The following is a 21,661-nucleotide window of genomic DNA, read 5'->3' on the forward strand; positions in this document are numbered from 1 at the left end:
ATTGAAAAGCAATTGACCTTTTTCAAAGAAGCATGTGGCAGGTTAAGCTCTCTTCATTTTTTAGAGGTGGTTAAAGGCAAAATCTTTATTCAACACATATGACTGTTGTGAACTTTATTTCAAATCCCCATGATGAATCCCTAAGACCTCCAGGAAGAAAGGAGTAGAGGGGGAGACAAAAAGAACAACCCTTCCCCTTGGTGCCATCTCAACCAGCTGCTTAGTTCCTTCATCTCACGGACTACTATCTGGGACTATCTGGTTTGTCTGATTCTTGTTTGGGGGACTGTTTCTAGTCACAAGGCTGTAAACAGTTGTGGGGGCGGGGGGGGGAGCCCTTCTTTCCTTTCCACATGAGACCCAGTGGACATTCCAGGCAGTGCCCAGTGCATTGAGTCTGTAGCAACAGAATCACCAGTGATGCTTTTTAACAACGCATATTCCTGGAATCCACTCCATTCACTGCTGACTATTTGTGGTGGTGGTCTGCAAACTAAAACTGCAAGCTTTCTTGATGATTTCAAATCACACCAAAGTCTGAGGACTATGAAGATCTTCACATTTCTGGAAGAGCCACACACCTACAGAAGGAACCACAAGATTTTCCTGAAATGGTAAAGGTATAAGTATTGGACTAAACATTGGAAGGTCTCCACCTTTGCTATGTAAGTCAAAAGATCTTTCTTTGAAATGAAAATGGATAATACTGAAGGTTCACATTGTGCTAGAGCATTTAAAAAACCCTAAATTGTAGAAATCTGCTGTACGAGTTCCTTGAAAATATATTGATGGATATGTCTTAATGCCTTAGATTGTGCCTTGAATATAGTGTACACATCAACCCAGGAAAGGAAAGAATTGAATCACCAAATATACAAAGAGATCAAAAGTGCCGAGCCAAGTGACACCTTGAGGCTTCCAAGAACTTTTCTGTCTTTCACACACTAAATAAATACTGAGCACCAACAATGAGCTAGGAGGCATGTAATAAGTTTCTGGAAATAGAATGCTGAGAGAAGAAGACACAGAGTTCCTGCTTTCACTGAGATGAATCTAATGATAAATCACAGGCAGATACTTTGAGAACTTATAGAGGGGCCTCTTCCCTCACCAAAACCTGGGTGTCAGGGAAAGCTTTTCAGAGTAACAATTGAGTTGAGATCAATAGGTAGAACCTACGTAAACCAGGGTTGAGATGCAGGAAGAAGTTCAGGCAGGGAAAATAGCATCTTGGAAGGCTATGTGACAAGGGAAACTTAGGACATTCAAGACATGAAAATGCCCTATGGGATGGAAGCCAAAGAATGTAGAGGGCATTCCAGTGAAAAGACATCACAGAAGCACGTGAGGAGCAAGCATGAAGGGAATTGGTCATACATTCAATATGATGGGAAAATACAAGAGCAGTGGAGCAGGGAGGTGACAGAATTGCATCTGCATTTCGAAAAGGTCATCTTGCTCCACATCACTAGTGATTGGAGAGGCTCAACTCCAAACTACAAGGAGGGACCACTTCATATGAGTCCAATTGTTCTCATTGCAATGTCTGTCAATAACAAATTCTGGAGAAGATATGGAGCAAAGGGAACTGTCCTCCAAGGTGAGTAGGAATGGGAGTTGGTACAGCCAGTATGGAAAACAGTATGGAGGTTCCTGAAGGAACTAAAAGTAGAAGTAGCCTATGGTTCAGCAGTCCCACTCCCAGGCATAGATTCACCCAATGTATAAGTCAACAAGATAGATGCCCCGTTTGGGCAAACCTATCTGTGCCTGTGCACGCGTGATCCATCGCCTGTGAGGCTGGGGGTGGGGCTGGGGCGGGGACGGGGGCTGGAGCCCGTGCAGCCCCTGGCATTGCCTGAGGCACGCCAAGGGAGCCCCAGACTGAGACCGGAAGGCCAGTCCTCTGGTTTCCTGGAAGCGAATGCGAATGTGGAGGGGCTCGCGGGCCGCGCGGAGTCAACCCAGGTCTGCAGCGGGAGTCCGGGCCCCGGCCACCCACTCCCCCCGCCCCGGGAGGGGCTGAGGCTGCGGAGGGTCCGAGAATTGGGACGCGGGGCAGGGGCTAAAGGACCTCTTCTGGTAGGCAAAAAGCCTACAGCACCTGGTATTCCCAGTTGGTCTCCCATCCAAGATACTAACCAGGACCGACTCTGCTTAGCTTCCGAGATCAGAGGAGATCGGGCACCTTCAGGCTGATACTGCCGGAGACGGGGGTGGTTGCCGCGGGGCGCCCTAAGAGCCGTGCACTTGGCCTCCCTTTCGTTCTGACCTGCCGGTCGGGGCAAGAGGCCGCACCTCTGCTCGGGTGGCGTGCTGTACTTGAGCTGCACCACCCGTGAGCGACCAGACTCCAGCCTGCTGACGCCGGCCCGCCCCCGAACACTGCCAACCCCAGACCAGCAACCACCTAGCCGGGCCCGGGGGACCCAAGGACTTCCAGGACCCCCCAGTGACCGGGAGGGCAGGCGTGTGTGCGTGCGGGGCCTGGGGGGTGGGCTGAGGGGTGCGGAGGTCTCGGCGCCCTCCCACCCCAGCCAACTCCAGGCCCGGCCACGCTCGCTGAGCGGGACCTCCCCCCCCCATCCCGTTCCCTGCTCAGGGCCACGCGGCCGGGAGGTGTCGGTCTTCGGGACCCGCCGCTGCCCGCCCCGCCGCGGCCCGCGGGCTGCTGAACCTTCTGCGGGCCTAGGTGCAGCGAATCTTTAGCGCCCATCTTGCCCGGCACCTGCCTGCCCGGTGCCCAAATCCACCGGGAGGCGCGGTCGACCGGAGCGCCTCAGCCCCGCCCCTTCGCCCTACCGAGGCCCCCCCTTGCCCCCACACCGCCCGCCAAGCGCTCGACCTTCCTGAGAGAGCAGACGAGCCACAGGCAGGCACACGGACAGACACACAGACACTCGCACGCACCCACGCCAAGGGAGACAGCAGCCGGGGCAAGCTCCTCAGCCAGAGCCATAGCACCTGTGACAAGCCAGGGCCAGAGGAACGGGCCGGCTGCCTGCTGTCGGGAGAGAAAGAGGCAGAAATACATGAAGCTTCTGAGACCAACTCCAAGACGGTGAGAGGGAGATACAGACAGACAGACATCCACCGCGCGCGCGCACACACACACACACACACACACACTTGAGTGTGATCCTTGGAAATACTTCTGTTCGTAGTTGCTGGGTTGAGTCCAACTTTTATGCGACCCATGGACTGAGGCCCGTCAGGCTCCTCTCTCCGTGCCATATCCCAGGCAAGAATACTGGAGTGGGTTGCCATTTCCTTCTCCAGGGGATCTTCCCGACCCAGGAATCAAACCCAAATCTCCTGCGAGTGGATGCCTTGCCATCTGAGACAGGATACTGCTAATTCCCTAGTCAAAATACAAAGAAAAGAGCTCGTGTTCTACTAAGTGGAAAGAGGATTGAAGAAACGGAAGGTGTCCTTTGTTGGTATCTTTGAATCTTTATTTAGTTTTCGTTTATTTTTACTATTATAGCTACTTGAACAAGGCAAGGGAGAAACCCCAGAATTGAAAAGCAATTGACCTTTTTCAAAGAAGCATGTGGCAGGTTAAGCTCTCTTCATTTTTTAGAGGTGGTTAAAGGCAAAATCTTTATTCAACACATATGACTGTTGTGAACTTTATTTCAAATCCCCATGATGAATCCCTAAGACCTCCAGGAAGAAAGGAGTAGAGGGGGAGACAAAAAGAACAACCCTTCCCCTTGGTGCCATCTCAACCAGCTGCTTAGTTCCTTCATCTCACGGACTACTATCTGGGATTATCTGGTTTGTCTGATTCTTGTTTGGGGGACCGTTTCTAGTCACAAGGCTGTAAACAGTTGGGTGGGGGGAAGCCCTTCTTTCCATTCCACATGAGACCCAGTGGACAATCCAGGCCCTGTCCACTGCATTCAGTCTGTAGCAATAGAATCACTGGTGATGCTGGTTAACAAGGCATATTCCTGGAATCCACTCCATTCGCTACTGACTGTTTGTGGTGGTGGTCTGCAAAGTATAACTGCAAGCTTTCTTGATGATTCCAAATCACACCAAAGTCTGAGGACTATGGAAGATCTTCATATTTCTGGAAGAGCCACACACCTACAGAAGGAACCACAAGACTTGCCTGAAATGGTAAAGGTATAAGTATTGGACTAAACGTTGGAAGGTCTCCACCTTTGCTATGTAAGTCAAAAGATCTTTCTTTGAAATGAAAATGGATAATACTGAAGGTTCACATTGTGCTAGAGCATTTTAAAAATGCTAAATGGTAGAAATCTGCTGTACGAGTTCCTTGAAAGCAAGCACCTATATTTTTGGATATGTCTTAATGCCTTAGATTGTGCCTTGAATATAGTGTACACATCAACCCAGGAAAGGAAAGAATTGAATCACCAAATATACAAAGAGATCAAAAGTGCCGAGCCAAGTGACACCTTGAGGCTTCCAAGAACTTTTCTGTCTTTCACACACTAAGTAAATACTGAGCACCAACAATGAGCTAGGAGGCATGTAATAAGTTTCTGGTAATAGAATGCTGAGAGAAGTAGACACAGAGTTCCTGCTTTCACTGAGACAAACCTAATGATAAATCACAGGCAGATACTTTGAGAACTTATAGAGGGGCCTCATCCCTCAGAAAACCTGGGTGTCAGGGAAGGCTTTTCAGAGTAACGATTGAGTTGGGATCCATAGGTTGAAGCAACGTTAACCACGGTTGAGATGCAGGAAGAATTTCAGGCAGAGAACATAGCATCTTGGAAGGCTATGTGACAAGGGAAACTTAGGACACTCCAGAAATGAAAAATGCCCTACGGGATGGAAGCCAAAGAATGCAGAGGGCATTCCAGTGAAAAAACATCAGAGAAGAACGTGGGGAGCAAACAATGAAGGGATTTGGTCCTATATTCAATATGATGGGAAAATACAAGAGCAGTTGGAGCAGGGAGGTGATAGCATTGCATCTGCATTTCCAAAAGGTCATCTTGCTCCACATCACTAATGATTGGAGAGACTCAACTCCAGATTACAAGGAGGGACCACTTCACATGAGTCCAAATGGTCCTCATCGCAGAGTCTGTCAATAACAAATGCTGGAGAGGATGTGGAGCAAAGGGAACTCTCCTCCCCTGTGAGTAGAAATGGGAGTTGGTACAGCCAGTAGGGAAAAGAGTATGAGGGTTCCTCAAGGAACTAAAAGTAGAAGTAGCCTATGCTTCAGCAGTCCCACTCCCAGGCATAGATCCACCCAAAGTATAAGTCAACAAGATAGATGCCCTGATTGGCCTCATCTATCTGTGCGTGCGTGCGCGCGGGCCCAGGCACGATTGCCTGCGAGGCTGGGGGTGCGGTGGGAGATGGGGGTGGGGCTGCGGCTGGAGCTGGTGTAACCCCCAGGATTGCCTGAGGCATGCCAAGGAAGCCCCTGACAGAGACCCGAAGGCAGGTCCTCTGGTTTCCTGGAAGCCAAATGCTAATGCGGAGGGGCTCGCGGGCCGCGCGGAGTCAACCCAGATCTGCAGCGGGAGTCCGGGCCCCTGCCACCCACTCCCCCCGCCCGGGGAGGGGCTGGGGCTGCGGGGGGTCCAAGAGTTGGGACGCGGGGCGGGGGCTAAGGGACCTCTTCTGGTAGGCAAAAAGCCTCCAGCGCCCAGTATTCCCAGGTGGTCTCCCATCCAAGTACTAACCAGACCCAACCCTGCTTAGCTTCCGAGATCAGAGGAGATGGGGCGCCTTCAGGCTGATATGGCCAGAGACGGAGGCGCCTGTCGCTGGGCGCCCTAAGAGCCTTGCGCTGCGCCTCCCTTTCGCTCTGACCTGACCGTGGGGCCAATGGGACCCACCTCTCCTCGGGGGCCACGCGCTGGACTTGAGCCACATGACCTGAGATCGGACTCCAGCCTGCCGAGGCCGCCACGCCCCGAACACCACAATCTCAGACCAGCAACTGCTGGGACGCCCCAGCGGCTGGTCGGGCGTGCCTGCGTGCGGGGCCTGGGGGTTTGGCTGAGGGGTGCGGAGGTCTCGGCGCCCTCCCACCCCGGGCCATCCAGGCCCGGCCACGCTCGCTGAGGGGGGCCTCCCCCCGATCCCATTCTCTGCTCAGGGCCACGAGGACCCAGAGGTGTCCGGTTTCAGGGCCCTCCGCCGCCCGCCCCCTGCGGCCCGCGGGCCTCTGAACCTCCTGTGGGCCTAGGCGCAGGGCAGCCAGGGCCCTGAGCGCCCATCTTGCCTGATCCTGCCAGGCGCCCAAACGTACCGGGAGCCACGGAGGCGCAGTCGACTGGAGCGCCTCAGCCCCGCCCCTTCGCCCTACCGAGGCCCCCCCTTGCTCCCACACCGCCCGCCAAGCACTCGACCTTCCTGAGAGAGCAGACGAGCCACAGGCAGGCACACGGACAGACACACAGACACTCGCATGCACCCACGCCAAGGGAGACAGCCGGCCGGGGCCAGCTCCTCAGCCAGAGCCATAGCACCTGTGAGAGGCCGGGGCCAGAGGAACGGACGGGTGGCCAGGTGTCGGGAGAGACACAGGCAGAAATACATGAAGCTTCCGAGACCAACTCCAAGATGGCGAGAGGGAGATACAGACAGACAGACACCCACCACACACACACACACACACACACACACACACACACACTTGAGTGTGATCCTTGGAAATACTTCTGTTCATAGTTGCTGGGTTGAGCCCAACTTTTCTACAACCCATGGACTGCGGCCCATCAGGCTCCTCTGTCCATGGCATTTCCCAGGCGGGAATACTGGAGTGGGTTGCCATTTCCTTCTCCAGGGGATCTTCCCGACCCAGGGATCAAACCCGAGTCTCCTTCGGGCAGATGCCTTGCCATCTGAACCAGGATACTGCTAATTCCCTAGGCAAAATACAAAGAAAAGAGCTCGTGTTCTACTAAGTGCAAAGATGATTTAAGAAACAGAAGGTGTCCTTTGTTGGTATCTTTGAATCTTTATTTAGTTTTCTTTGATTTTTACTATTAAGGCTACTTGAACAAGGCAAGGGAGAAACCCCAGACTTGAAACGCAATAGACTTTTTTGAAAGAAACATGTGCAGGTTAAGCTCTCTTAGTTTTTGAGAGATGGTTAAATGCAAAATCTTTATTCAACACATATGACTGTGGTGAAATTTATTTCAAATCCCCATGATGAATCGCTAAGGCCTCCAGGAAGAAAGGAGTAGAGGGGGAGACAGAAAGAGCAACCTTTCCCCTTGGTGTCATCGGAACTAGCTGCTTAGTTCCTTCATCTCATGGACTACTATCTGGGCTTATCTGGTTTGTCTGATCCTTGTTTTGGGACCGTTTCTAGTCACAAGGCTGTAAACAGTGGGGGTATGGGGGGAAGCCCTTCTTTCCATTCCTCATGAGATCCAGTGGACAATCCAGGCCCTGCCCACTGCATTGAGTGTGCAGCAACAATATCAACAGTGATGCTGGTTAACAACGCATATTCCTGGAATCCACTCCATTCGCTACTGACTGTTTGTGGTGGTGGTCTGGAACCTATACCTGGAAGCTTTCTTGATGATTGCAAATCACACCAAAGTCTGAGGATGATGAAAGATCTTCACATTTCTGGAAGAGCCACACACCTACAGAAAGAACCACAAGACTTGCCTGAAATGGTAAAGGTATAAGTATTGGACTAAAAATTGGAAGGTCTCCACCTTGGCTATGTAAGTCAAACGATCTTTCTTTGAAATGAAAATGGATCATACTGAACGTTCACATTCTTCTAGAGCATTGTAAAAACCATAAATTATAGAAATCTGCTGTACGAGTTCCTTGAAAGCATATTGATGGATATGTCTTAATGCCTTAGATTGTGCCTTGAATATAGTGTACACATCAACCCAGGAAAGGAAAGAATTGAATCACCAAATATACAAAGAGATCAAAAGTGCCGAGCCAAGTGACACCTTGAGGCTTCCAAGAACTTTTCTGTCTTTCACACACTAAGTAAATACTGAGCACCTACGATGAGCTAGGAGGCATGTAATAAGTTTCTGGAAATAGAATGCTGAGAGAAGAAGACACAGAGTTCCTGCTTTCACTGAGATGAATCTAATGATAAATCACAGGCAGATACTTTGAGAACTTATAGAGGGGCCTCTTCCCTCACCAAAACCTGGGTGTCAGGGAAAGCTTTTCAGAGTAACGATTGAGTTGAGATCAATAGGTAGAACCTACGTAAACCAGGGTTGAGATGCAGGAAGAAGTTCAGGCAGGGAAAATAGCATCTTGGAAGGCTATGTGACAAGGGAAACGTAGGACATTCAAGATATGAAACATGCCCTATGGGATGTAAATCAAAGAGTGCAGAGGGCATTCCAGTGAAAAGACATCAGAGAAGAATGTGGGGAAGAAGCAGTGAAGGGATTTGCTCGTATATTCAATATGATGGGAAAATACAAGAGCAGTGGAGCAGGGAGGTGATAGAATTGCATCTGCATTTCAAAAGGTCATCTTGCTCCACAACACTAATGATCAGAGAGACTCAACTCCAAATTACAAGGAGGGACCACTTCACATGAGTCCAAATGGTCCTCATTGCAAAGTCTGTCAATAATAAATGCTGGAGAGGATGTGGAGCAAAGGGAACTCTCTTCCACTGTGAATAGGAATGGGAGTTGGTACAGCCAGTATGGAAAAGAGTATGGAGGTTCCTGAAGGAACTAAAAGTAGAAGTAGCCTATGGTTCAGTAGTCCCACTCCCAGGCATAGATCCACCCAACGTATAAGTCAACAAGTTAGATGCCCCATTTGGGCACATCTATCTGTTAGTGAGCACACGTGCACACGGGTGATCACCTGCGAGGCTGGGGGTGGTGCAGGGGGCTGGGGCTGGGGCTGGAGTTGGTGCAACCCCCAGGATTTCCTGAGGCAAGCCAAGGGAGCCCCAGATGGAGACCCGACAGCCAGTCGTCTGGTTTCCTGGAAGCCGAATGAAAATGCGGAGGGGCTTGCGGGCCACGTGGGTGCAACCCAGGTCTGCAGCGGGAGTCGGGGCCCCGGCCACCCACTCACCCCACCCCGGGAGGGGCTAGGGCTGCGGGGGGTCCAAGAGTTGGGACGCAGGGCGGGGGATAAAAGACCTCTTCTTGTAGGCACAAAGCCTACAGCACCTGGTATTCCCTGGTGGTTTCCCATCCAAGTACTAAGTACTATGCAGGCCGGACCCTGCATAGCTTCGACGATCAGACGAGATTGGGAACCTTCAGGCTGATATGGCAGGAGACGGAGGTGGCTGCGGCTGGGCCCCCTAAGAGCCTTGAGCTTGGCCTCCCTTTCGCTCTGTCCTGCTGGTGGGGCCAACGGGCCGCACCTCTCCTTGGGGGTCGCACACTGTACTTGCGCCGCAGGATCCGCGACCTGACTCCAGCCTGCCGACGCCGCTATGCCTCCGAACATTGTCAACCCCAGGCCAGCTACCGCTGGGACCCCCAAGCGTCCGGGAGGGCATGTCACCCTCTAGCAGGGCTTGCTTAAATTAAAACCATCATAAATTAAAGACTTCAAAAGTTGTGCTCATTCAAGCTGAAAGGGAAACCAGGGCAAAGTAAACAAGGATGGAACACCATTAAGCTACGAGTAGGTGAAGTGTGTGATTATATGGATCTACTTGTGTGCGTTATTTGTTCAGTCATGTCTGACTCTTTGCGACCCTGTTGACTGTAGCCCACTAGGCTTCTCTATCCATGCAATTCTCCAGGCAAGAATACTGGAGTGGTTTGCCATTTCCTCCTCCAGGGGATTTTCTGACCCAGGGATCGAACCTGGGTCTCCTGCATTGCAGGTGGGTTCTTTACCATCTGAGCCACCAGGGAAGCATACTTGTGTGGTTTCTGTAAATATGCTAATTAGAACCACTATTTCTGCTTAATTATGATAAGGAGCATTAAGGCATAATTAAACCCTCCAAAAGTAAGCTGGGATGTTTAACTCAACATTGGCGTCTATGATGTGCATGCACGCTCAGTCTTGTCTGACTCTTTGCAACCCCATGGACTGTAGACTGCCAGGCTCCTCCTTTCCATGGAATTTTCCAGGCAAGAATACTGCAGTGGGTTGCCATTTCATACTCCAGGAGACCTTTCAGACCCAGGGATTGAACCCGAGTCTACTGCATCTCCTGCCTTGGCAGGCAGAGTCTGTACCACTCTGCCACTGGGGGAGCCTTGTGGCTATTCAGGTCGGAGGCTGCAGGTGGCTAAGGCCCCCTCCCTCCACTGCACCAGTTTGCCCCCCCCCCACTCCCGCCCACCACACCCCTACATGAGGCAAGGTGATTGTGAAAATGAAATAGTAGCTATGGGGCTTGAGAAGAGAGGAACTGGGTTTTGAGGAAATTCATTTAGGGGACATAAAGAAAGTAAGGAGTAAATAAAATCTGACAATAAAATGGATAATGAAGGACCTACTGTACAGCACAGGGAACTCTGCTTAATGTTATGTGGCAGCCTGGATGGGAGAGGGGTTTGGGGGAGAATGGACACAGGAATACATACGTCTGAGTCCCTTTGCTGTCCACCTGAAGCCATCACAACATTGTTAATCGGCTGTGCTCCAGTGTAAAATAGAAAGCTGAAAACAAAACAGAAGCGACAAGTGCAGCTGTGGAAAGAGTGTGGTAGACACAGCCCAGGTGTGATTAAAGTGGAGAAAATCACAGATTCATTAGATAGAAAGTTCTTGCATCATTTAGACAGGTTTATCTAGGAAGATTGAGGAGAAACTAGAGAAACAGGGGAGCAGGGAAAACTTAGGGGAGCACCTTACAAAGGCAGGATGAGAAGGACAGATCACCAGCGCCCAGGGAGGACCTGAGGCCTGAGCACTGGCGTGCACCCTGCCCCTCAAAGTGGGAAGGGGCGTGTGACACTAGGAGAGGTTAAAGCTTTGTGAGATGGGGCGGTTAGAAGACAAACAGCGTGGGTGTGAAGGACAAAGAACGTTCCTTTGAATATCCCCAAACTTTTTGGCACCAGGGAGCAGTTTTATGAAAGAGAATTTTCCCCATGATTTGTAGAAGGGGGATGGTTTCAGGATGATTCAAGTGTATTACATTTATTGTGTACTTTATTTCTATTATTACTACATCAGCTCCACCTCAGATCATCAGGTATTAGATCCCGGAGGTTGGGGACCCCTCTCTCAGCTCTCTCTCCAGGGCATGGCTATCAGGTCACTGAGGCATCTTCTCTGTTTGCCTGTCGTTACTTAGAGCCTTCAAATAAGAGAATTATCCCCCAAACAGAAACATTCTCAAAGAAACAGTTTCAAATCTGTGTATATTGCTGTGAGTGGGTGATGTTTTCTACTATTATGAGGTTTGAGTTTCAAGGGTACCTGATTCCCCTTTGAATTCTAGCACTGCCTCATCATAGCTGCTTCACTGAACCAACTTTTGGTGTGAATCATTGATACAAGCTAGCCTTCCCATGTGGCTCAGTGGTAAAGAATCCACCTGCCAATACTGGAGACACAGGTTTGATCCCTGGGTTGGGAAGATTCCCCTGGGAGAGGAAATGACAACCCATTCCAATATTCTTGCCTGGGAAAATCCTATGGACAGAGGAGCCTCGCGGACTACAGTCTGTGGGGTCCCAAAGAGTTGGACATGACTGAGTGAATCTCTATTTGATTACCAATGCTTTATAATTTTGAAGATGATTTATTAAAATTATGTAAACATCAAGGTATGTTCATTCCCATTAGTTTTTTGTTGCAGTGGTTGTTTGTTTGCTTTGCTTTTTGGCCACACCATGTGGCATGTGGGATATTAATTCCCTGACCAGGGATTGAACCTGTGACTCCCTGCATTGGACGCTCAGAATCTTAACCACTGGACCATTAAGGAAGTCCCATCATTAGTTATTATAATAAAATTCCAGACAGAACAAAGTCTTGAAAAAATACAAGCACTACAGGACAGCCAGGTGCCACCTTAAATTTCAGAGATTTTCCCATGTTGAGTAAAGACATGAAAAAATAATTGAAATCTTAACAGCTGGCCCCAGGATTTCTTTTGGGGATGAGGAAGGAGGGAGCTGTCTCCCTAGGGGAAAGCCACTGAGGAGTAAATGCTACAGGCACCTGGACTCCAGGGGAGGGAAAACCTGCCAGGCTGGAGATTAGAGGAAGAGTTTCTTGTTTCTGCTTCTGCAAGGAGAGGTTGGTGGGGGGACGGCAGAGGGCAGAAAGGAAAGAAATAAGACGACTAAAGAAAAGCCAGCCGATGGAGGGAAGCTGAGCCCCGGCAGGGGAAAATGACATGTCAGTGTTAGATGGTAACCCAGCCATTCCCAATCAAATTTGTTCCCTATTACTGGGATGTAAAGCCTGCCTTCAACCTCTTTAGGAAATTGGACTCAATTTACACATGGAAGCAAGATCTCAGTAGTCTAGAAACCAAGAAAGCCCTTCAGGACTATTTACAAAAACTAAGGTGGGGAGGGCGGGACTTCCCTGGCCTTCCAGTGGTTAAGACTTCACGCTTCCAGGGGGTGAAGGTTTGGTCCTTGGTAAGGGAACTAAGATCCTACACACTGAACTTGGCCAAGGGAGGGAAAAAATGCTATCCTTAAAAAGAAAACCAAGAAGGGTGGGCTTTGGGCTTCCCAGGGCTGGAATTGGGACCCAACTGAATTGACATCTTGTTTTTTCTTTCCTTTTTCCTCCCAAGTTAAGTATAAAAACAAATACCTTTTTGTCTCACGCTCAGCTTTTTTTTTCCTGAAGGTTAGAGGTCCTCACTTTCCAGGTTTTGATTTAGCCAAGGATTTCAAAAAGCTTTCTGTTCATAGTGTTCAGCTAAATACAAGTAACAAAAGCTTGCCTGCTTACTCTAATTGCTTTAGATAAGACCTTATCTTGCCTGTTGCTCCTCCCCTTAACACTAGCCTCTGTGGTTACCACCTTGACCTCCTTCCAGGATAACTTGATTCTTAATGTCCTGATTGTTTTTTAATAGTCTTTAAGTTTTCTCACTCCCCCGCCCCCCAATCTGGATTAAGAGAGGAGGAGAAAGGAGTTGAAAGGTTGTTGTTGAATCACACAAATACACCGGGATTCCTGGCCCCCGGAGGAGAAGAATTCAACCCGGGGCCATAGCCGAGGCTTGATCACTCAGAGGTTTTGTGTAATAAAGTTTTATTAAAGTATAAAGGAGATAGAGAAAGCTTCTGACATAGGCCTCAGCAGGGGGCAGAAAGAGTACCCGCTTGCTAGTGTTAACAATGAGGTTATATAATCCAAAGAATGTCTGGAGGTTGTAAAGTCCTCATCAGACCTACTCCCATAATTTTAAGATAACACTGTCCTCAGGCAAGATACATCCTTGTAAAGACCAGGTCTACTCCCATAATCAACATTTTAAGATAACAGAAGGTTGAATCCAAAGACTGTCCTTAGGCAGGATACATTATTGTTATATAATCCTAAGGAATGTGGAGAAAGAAAAAAAGTTTGTCCTTTCTTCCTCCTTGAGAATTCCAGACCCCTCCCTCCTTGGGGACCCCTAGACTCCCTATCAACCTGCCTAGGAACTGACTCTCATTCCCCCCTTTTCTTTTAGGAGAATTATGTTGCATAGGGAAAAGGGGCGTCATTCTCGGTCCATAACTACTTCCGAGCTGACAAGGGGCGTTGTCCCTAAATTGATGAAGCAACATATTCTCCTAATCCTCATATTGAGGATTTCTGATCCAGGGGCCCCAAATAGTAGCTGGAGGAAGCTACAGCAGTAGCAGGAGTTTGAGCAACCATTTGTAACTTAAAAGCTTTCATGCGGCTAGAAACAAATCCAGTTATACAGTTACAGATGCAGGGAGCAAACAGCAAGAACAAAATAATCAGAATCAAAATTAAAAGTCACATTATGTCCATAGTTAAAGTACAAAGTGTTGCACCAGTCCATTTTAGGGTTGGTAGATGTCATCAGATGAATAAGAGGCATTGCATATGATTGTTGTCAAAGGTATTCACAGACTTGGAGAAAGCCCTTTCCTTGAAGTGGGGATGTCCACCACGGGAAGCCTTCCACTGACGAAGAGGGGAGCACTCTGCAGACCCAGCAGTTTATCCTTTAGATCCTCCCGAGCTGCATAGTTTAAAGTTAGGAATTGAGAACAATCGTGATCAGGTGTTTCATTTTCCTTCTCAGGAAGGAAAGTGGCAGGATTTAAATTTCCACAGACTTTAAGCGTAGTTACTGGTCCTTCTAACAACAATGACTGATACTTAGGAAGCCTACTGTCTGTCATCCAATATTAACCTTAAAATTTAAGATTCCACTCACATCATGAGAAGTCAGTACAGTAAGGTTTCGTCCATTAATTATTTTTAAAGCTTCAGGTGCTAATAAAGCCACTGCCCCAATTACTCTTAGGCAGTGGGACCACCCACATGAAACCACATCTAATCCTCTGCTTAGATAAGCAATAGGTTGCTGGTGAGGCCCTTGGGGTTGTGTCAAAACTCCCAATGCCACACATTTTGTTTCAGTGACAAACAAACTCTGACCCTGTGGGCAAGCTCAGAGCTGGAGCTTGCAGGAGAGCAGTCTGAAGAACCTTAAAAGCCTTTTGAGTTTCTGGAGACCAAACCAGTTTGTCAGTTTGGGCCTGCTGAGTTTCAGCTATAAGTTTATATAAAGGCCGGGCCAGTTCCCCATAACCCGGAATCCAAATGGGACAGTAACCTGTGATTCCCCAAAATCCTCTCAATTGTCTTAAAGTCATAGGTAGGAGGTGATTTAGTATAGGTTTAATTCTCTCAGGGACTATGGCCCTAGTCCCTTCTGATATGATTAGGCCCAGATATCTAACCAATTGTTGACAAAGCTGAGCCTTTTCTCTTGATGCCTTGTAACCACAGTCTGCCAGAAAGTTTAAGAAATCTTCTGAGGCTCGCGAACAAGCTTCCTCTGTCTCAGCACAGAGCAAAATATCATCTACATATTGTAACACCGCTGCTTCAGAGCTGTTAAAGTTTTGTAGATCCTGTGACAAACTTTGTACAAATAAGTGAGGACTGTCACGAAATCCCTGGGGCAAAACTGTCCAGGTTAACTGAGAAGCTGGCTGTGTAGGGTCTTCAAAGGCAAATAGAAATTGACTTTCTTCCGCCGAAGGCACTGAAAAGAAGACATTCTTTAAATCAATTACTGAGAAATATTTGGCCCGTTCAGGAATTTCAGACAATAGAGTATAAGGATTAGGCACCACGGGGTGTAAAGGAACTACAGCCTCATTTATTATTCGTAAATCTTGAACTAGTCTCCATTTACCATTCGATTTCTTTATACCCAAAATAGAAGTGTTGCAAGGACTGTTACAGGGAATTAATAGTCCCTGCTCCTTTAAATTTTCGATGATGGGTTTTAACCCTTCCTTAACTTCAGGTTTCAGTGGATACTGCTTCTTATGTGGAAATACATGTGGGTCTTTGAGCTTAACAACTACAGGAATAGCATCTTGTGCTCGACCCACAGATTTTCCATCAGCCCATACTCTAGGATTTACATTTTGTTCAACCAAAAGGAGAGAAAGGAAGGGCTCCATATTCATGAAAACAGAGGCATGGGCCTTGCTCAGTATATCCCTTCCCAAAAGGGGTGAGGGAGATTCTGGCACGATCAGAAACTCGTGTGAAAACAGCACAGAATCCCAGTTGCAAGATAAAGAATAACTGAAATAATACCTTTTGGCTCGTCCAGACAGTCCCATTATGGAAGCAGATCGGGAAGAAAGTGGGCCAGGGGCTTCAGTAAGCACAGAATAAGTTGCCCCAGTATCTAAAAGGCAATCGATGGATTGACCCCCCAACAATTATTAATACCCGGGGTTCCTCAGGTGTAATTAGGACGGGAGCTTGTGTGGGGACCCCCGGGTACCTTCAGTCCTGATTGTCTTGAGAGTCTGACCCGTTAGACCTACAACTCTGGGGGCAGTCTCTCTTCCAGTGTGGTCCTTTGTAGACCGAACATGCAGCCGGGGGTGGCTTAGATGCCTGAGGGCAATCCCGCTTGAGGTGCCCCTCCTTTCCACAGTAAGAGCAAACCCATCCCTTTTCACCTGGGCCCCTCTAGGCATTTTTCTCAGGCTGTTCAAGAACGTTTTTCATAGCCATGGCGAATGCTTCCGCCTTTTCCTTTGTCTTTTTTTTTTTTTTTTTTTTTGGCCTTTCTTTCTTTTCCTCATATTCCCTACCATAATAAACTGTCTGAGCCGGTTGTAACAGAGTATCTAAAGACTGATTTGGTCCATACGCCCGTTTTAATAGCTTACAGCTGCTATCTGGAGCCGACTGAGTGAGAAATCTATCCCTTAAGATCACTTTTCCCTCTTCACTTTCGGGATCAATCTCAGTGAATCTGTGAAGGCCTTCTCTCAGTCTATCTAGGAATTTACCAGGAGCTTCCTTCTCCTCCGATTCTATGTCTGCCAATTTGCCATAGTTTAAAGGCTTAGAATGTGCCTGCCTAAGTCCTTCAAGAATACATCTAAGAAAATGACTCTGATCCCATCTTCCTTTAGCTGTGTTGTAGTCCCAGTCTGGTTCTATAGTTGGGACCGCCTGATTCCCAGTGGGGAGGGCCGATATCTCATTCTTCCTCTTCCCTACTGATTCATTACCAAGCCATTCATCTCCATAAGCAGCCGCTTTTCCCAAAACTCGAGTCTTTGACTTGGGAGTCAGCATTTGTCCCAAGATATACATCACATCCTTCCAAGTGAAATCATAAAGCAGAGTAACACCTTTAAAATCTCTAATATATTTTTCTGGGTCCTCTAAATAGTCTCGCAGATCCTCCTTGATTCTTTGTATTTCTTGATAAGAGAAAGACTTATTAACTCTCACAGACTGATTATTTCTCCTGGTGGGTGTTTCATAAAGAGGCAACAGCTTGTGTGGCTGTTCCTCAGTCTCTTTGGCTGCTCTGTGCATATGATCCCAGGGATAGATTGGAGAAACCTGTTTTTCCTCTTCTCTGTCTCCTGTCCTCCATCTCATCTCTTACTTCGATGGTCTGAGTTTCTACTGAAACCAGAGTAGTCTGAGGTCGTACTGAGACAGGAGTTGTTTGGACCTCCATGTGGGCAGTTTGAATCCCAGTTTGGAGTCCCAGGTACGGGGCAAAGTAAGAGGACAGGAGGGAGCTGAAGGTTTCACGCCCAAATCTATACCCTTAGGACATAAGTCTGGCATATTTCACAGAGAGAAAAAGGGCAACACATATGCTACTTCTACCCATTTCCCTTGTTCCTTACAGAACCGGTCTAATTGTAGAACAGTATTATACTTAAGAGATTCTCCAACTGGCCACCGTTTGCCATCCTCCAGTGGATACCGTGGCCATGCAGTATCACATAGGAAAACCAGGTGTATCTTCTTTAAGCCCTGGGGATAAAATCTATCCCAGTTTTTCAGGATACAGTTCAAAGGAGTGAGGCTGGAATTGTTAGCTCCCATCTGTAAGAGAGAAAAAAAGCGACCAAGGCCATTTTTCTACCAGAGGCGTCCCTCCTTGCTCTAGATGAGGGTGTCGACAGACATTACACCAAAAGCTTTTCCTTCCTGGTCAGACTTAGTCTGTCCCTTACCGACACAGGTGCCGTACTCGTCCCTCCCAGTTCTACCACCGAGATGGGGTGGGGATGTACCAGGGGTAGACTTGATAGCATCCCTACTTGACGTCCAGCTCTTCACCTTTAACATTGCTTGCCTCTGATATCACCCAGGGTGAATCAAAGTAACCTTCCGGAATGCCTCCCAAGCTAAGACTGCTGTGGGAAACATTTCTCACCTGAGTGCCTGTGCACGACCCTATTTCCTGACCACAATAAGACCGACACGAGCATAAAACTGAGATGTTCTTTCCAAGCATCACCACACCAGTATAAGAGCCTCCTCTGATCTACTAAGAGCCGGCATTACCAAAGAAACCCATTGTAGTCCCAATAACCTCTAACTTCAGAGATGTTCTGGGAGCTAGAGCTCCATCTAGCTTCCGAACTTTCGATTCCTAGCGAGGCTAGGTGCTTTCTTGACTACCAATCCAAGTTTGGGACCTAAGCCACAGTACAAAATAACAGTATAGATCACAAGTCCCTTGAAAGTCTATGATCCGATAGATTAGGTTAGTACTTCTAATTCCCAAGGAGTTATGAAATGGTCAAAGAGACCGAAAAGTTTGAGAAAGGAGAGTTCGGTCCACACGCTTTGCCCATTTCTGGTCGGTTCCCGAAGGAGACATTGGGTGCCTCTTGGCATTGGCAGGTCGGTATAATGCCCTGACAGGTTTCTGCCATAAGCCCTATGAGATCACCGTGGAACCGCAGAGCAGGGCTCCTTACTTGATTTACGCAGGGCATGCCATTCATTTGCACAAGCACACGGTAGAGTTAGTAAAGTACAGCAGAAAACGTGTTCGCTAAGAGAACAAAGAACTAAAGCTCCAAGCATCCTTACCTTGTCCTGAAGGATCCCGGATGAGCCCCCAAGATGAAATGTTGTTGTTCAGTCACGTGAATACACCAGGATTCTTGGCCCCCGGAGGAGAAGAATTCAACCCGGGGCCACAGCTGAGGCTTGATCACTCAGAGCTTTTGTGTAATAAAGTTTTATTAAAGTATAAAGGAGATAGAGAAAGCTGACATAGGCCTCAGCAGGGGGCAGAAAGAGTACCCGCTTGCTAGTGTTAACAATGAGGTTATATAATCCAAAGAATGTCTGGAGGTTGTAAAGACCTCATCAGACCTACTCCCATAATTTACGTTTTAAGATAACACTGTCCTCAGGCAAGATACATCCTTGTAAAGACCAGGTCTACTCCCATAATTAACATTTTAAGATAACAGAAGGTTGAATCCAAAGACTGTCCTTAGGCAGGATACATTATTGTTATATAATCCTAAGGAATTTGGAGAAAGAAAAAAAGTTTGTCCTTTCTTCCTCCTTGAGAATTCCAGACCCCTCTCTCCTTGGGGACCCCTAGACTCCCTATCAACCTGCCTAGGAACTGACTCTTTCAGAGTATTCTCTAAAGCAAATCATGGTTCATGTTTAAGAAAAAACAATGGTTTAAGAATTGGGAAACCCCAGCCTTAGCTCTACTGTTGACTAGCAGACACTCAAGCTATTTCTAAAATAAATTAGAATTGCATCTTTTTTTTTTTTTTAATAATTGAGGTTTCTTTTAAATATTTATTTAATTTATTAAGGAGTTATTTCACTGCACCGGGTCTTAGTTGCAGCACATAAGAACTTCAATCTTCCTTGTGGCATGTGGGATCTAGTTCCCTGACCAGGGTTCAAACCCACACCCACTGCATTGGGAGCAGAGTCTTAGCCACTGGACCACCAGGGAAGCCCCTGAAATACCTCTTTAATGTCTCTTCCAGGCTAAAGTCTGAATCTCTGGACCCTCATAGTTTCCCACCACATTTATTCTTTGCTTTCCCCCGTACCAAGGAAGAATCCAGTGTATTCATGAATCCTAATTCTAAATCATTAAAAACTGGTTTCTGTCTCCTTTTTTTCCCTTCGAACTTTAGAAAACCTAATTAATTAAAACAGAAGAACTTATAAAACATAATTTATACAGTGGTTTTCTTGCAAGCAGTCTTTAATAGACTTCTTTCAAATTCTGACAAATACACTAGGTGTTTGGTTTAGATATGCAGAACTAAAAATATCTAAAGGAGAGATTTTTAATTACTTAGTTCAATCCGTGAAATTCCTGAGAATTCTATCTGGAAGAAAGAATAAGAAAGAGTATGGGGGACTTCCCTGGTTGTCCAGTGGCTAAGACACTAGTCCCAATGTAGGGGGCCTGGGTTTGATCCCTGGTCAAGAAACTAGATTCCACATGCCACAGTGAAGACCTGAAGAAGCCAAATAAATAAATAAATAAAACTCAGGAGCAAAACAACAATATATATTTTTAACAAATGGAATATGGGCTTTGCAGTCTGAGAGACCTGGCCTTTTTCTTTTTCATGGTAGCATGCAAACTGGATTTACTTCAGAGAGAAAGTACAAAACTCTCAGCATAGACACAGAGGACGTGAAGTGCCCCAGACTGGGGCTCTGCAGTGCAACTTTAGATAAGTTACTTAACCTCTCTGAGCATCAATTTTTAAAGAAATTTCCCAGTTTTATTCATACTTTTAAAACTATTTTTTTATTGGAGGAAAATCGCTTTACAATGTTGTAATGGTTTCTGCCATAAAAACATGAACTGCTTCACCAATTTGCATGTCATCCTTGAGCAGGGGCCATGCTAATCTTCTTTGTATGATTCTAATTTAAGTATATGTGCTGCCAAAGTGAGCACTGAGCCTCAATTTCTTCATCTATGAAATGGGAATGATACCTCCCTTGCAGGACTGTTGTGAGGATCACATGCCAGGTATATATTAAGTACTCAAACATGTTCACGTTCTCCTCCATTAAACATCATCTTATTTTTTTACTTTGCTCACCAAGAGCACACGCTTGGGCCTGAAACAACCTAGGTTCAGTGGCCTGATCCCACAATTTTAGCAACTTGGTGATTTGGGACAAGTTGTTAACAATCTCGGAAGCACTGTTTTCTCATCTGGAAAATGGAGTTAGCAACAACAGTGCCCAGCTACAGGAAGCGTTCATGAACTAGTCAGACCCATCAGAATCACATTAAATCACCATGGAGACAGCAGGGATACTGAGAGAGTGCTGATGCTGAGTGGCTGCTGAGTTGCTGACAAGGGGTCAGCCAGGTGGCCAGGAGGAGGCTCCATCCTTCTCTTTCTTGATTTTACCTTTACTTGCCCCGCTTTTCTTTTTTTTTAAATATTTTAAATTATTTTATGGCTATGCTGCTGCTGCTGCTAAGTCGCTTCAGTGATGTCCAACTCTGTGCGACCCCATAGACGGCAGCCCACCAGGTTCCCTCGTCCCTGGGATTCTCCAGGCAAGAACACTGGAGTGGACTGCCATTTCCTTCTCCAATGTATGAAAGTAAAAAGTGAAAGTGAAGCCACTCAGACGTGTCTGACTCTTCGCGACCCCATGGACTGCAGCCCACCAGGGTCCTCCACCCATGGGATTTTCCAGGCAAGAGTACTGGAGTGGGGTGCCATCCCCTTTCAGTTCAGTTCAGTTCAGTCACTCAGTTGTGTCTGACTATTTGCAGCATGAATCGCAGCACACCAGGCCTCCCTGATCATCACCAACTCCCGGAGTTCACTCAAACTCATATCCATCGAGAGGGTGATGCCAACCAGCCATCTCATTCTGTTGTCCCCTTTTCCTCCTGCCCCTAATCCCTCCCAGCATCAGAGTCTTTTCCAATGAGTCAACTCTTCGCATGAGATGGCCAAAGCACTGGAGTTTCAGCTTTAGCATCACTCCTTCCAAAGAACACCCAGGACTGATCTCCTTTAGAATGGACTGGTTGGATCTCCTTGCAGTCCAAGGGACTCTCAAGAGTCTTCTCCAGCAGCACAGTTCAAAAGCATCAATTCTTCAGTGCTCAGCTTTCTTCACAGTCCAACTCTTACCTCCATACATGACCACTGGAAAAACCATAGCCCTGACTAAACGGACCTTTGTTGTCAAAGTAATGTCTCTGCTTTTCAATATGCTATCTAGGTTGCTC

General features: G+C 47.4%; 1 non-coding gene and 2 pseudogenes across 1 annotated transcript; all 3 read right to left on the reverse strand.

The window, feature by feature from the left end:
* The window catches only part of LOC109575113 (ankyrin repeat domain-containing protein 26-like), a 502,197-nt pseudogene that overhangs the window by 398,419 nt on the left and 82,117 nt on the right, over positions 1 to 21,661 (reverse strand).
* On the reverse strand, positions 5,633 to 5,751 carry LOC139178507 (5S ribosomal RNA; annotated as a pseudogene).
* On the reverse strand, positions 20,250 to 20,356 carry LOC139178522 (U6 spliceosomal RNA). Its single transcript, XR_011562905.1, has one exon. It is a non-coding gene; the product is annotated as a U6 spliceosomal RNA (small nuclear RNA).

The sequence above is a fragment of the Bos indicus genome, chromosome 21 (assembly GCF_029378745.1).
Source record: "Bos indicus isolate NIAB-ARS_2022 breed Sahiwal x Tharparkar chromosome 21, NIAB-ARS_B.indTharparkar_mat_pri_1.0, whole genome shotgun sequence".
Taxonomy (NCBI): domain Eukaryota; kingdom Metazoa; phylum Chordata; class Mammalia; order Artiodactyla; family Bovidae; genus Bos; species Bos indicus.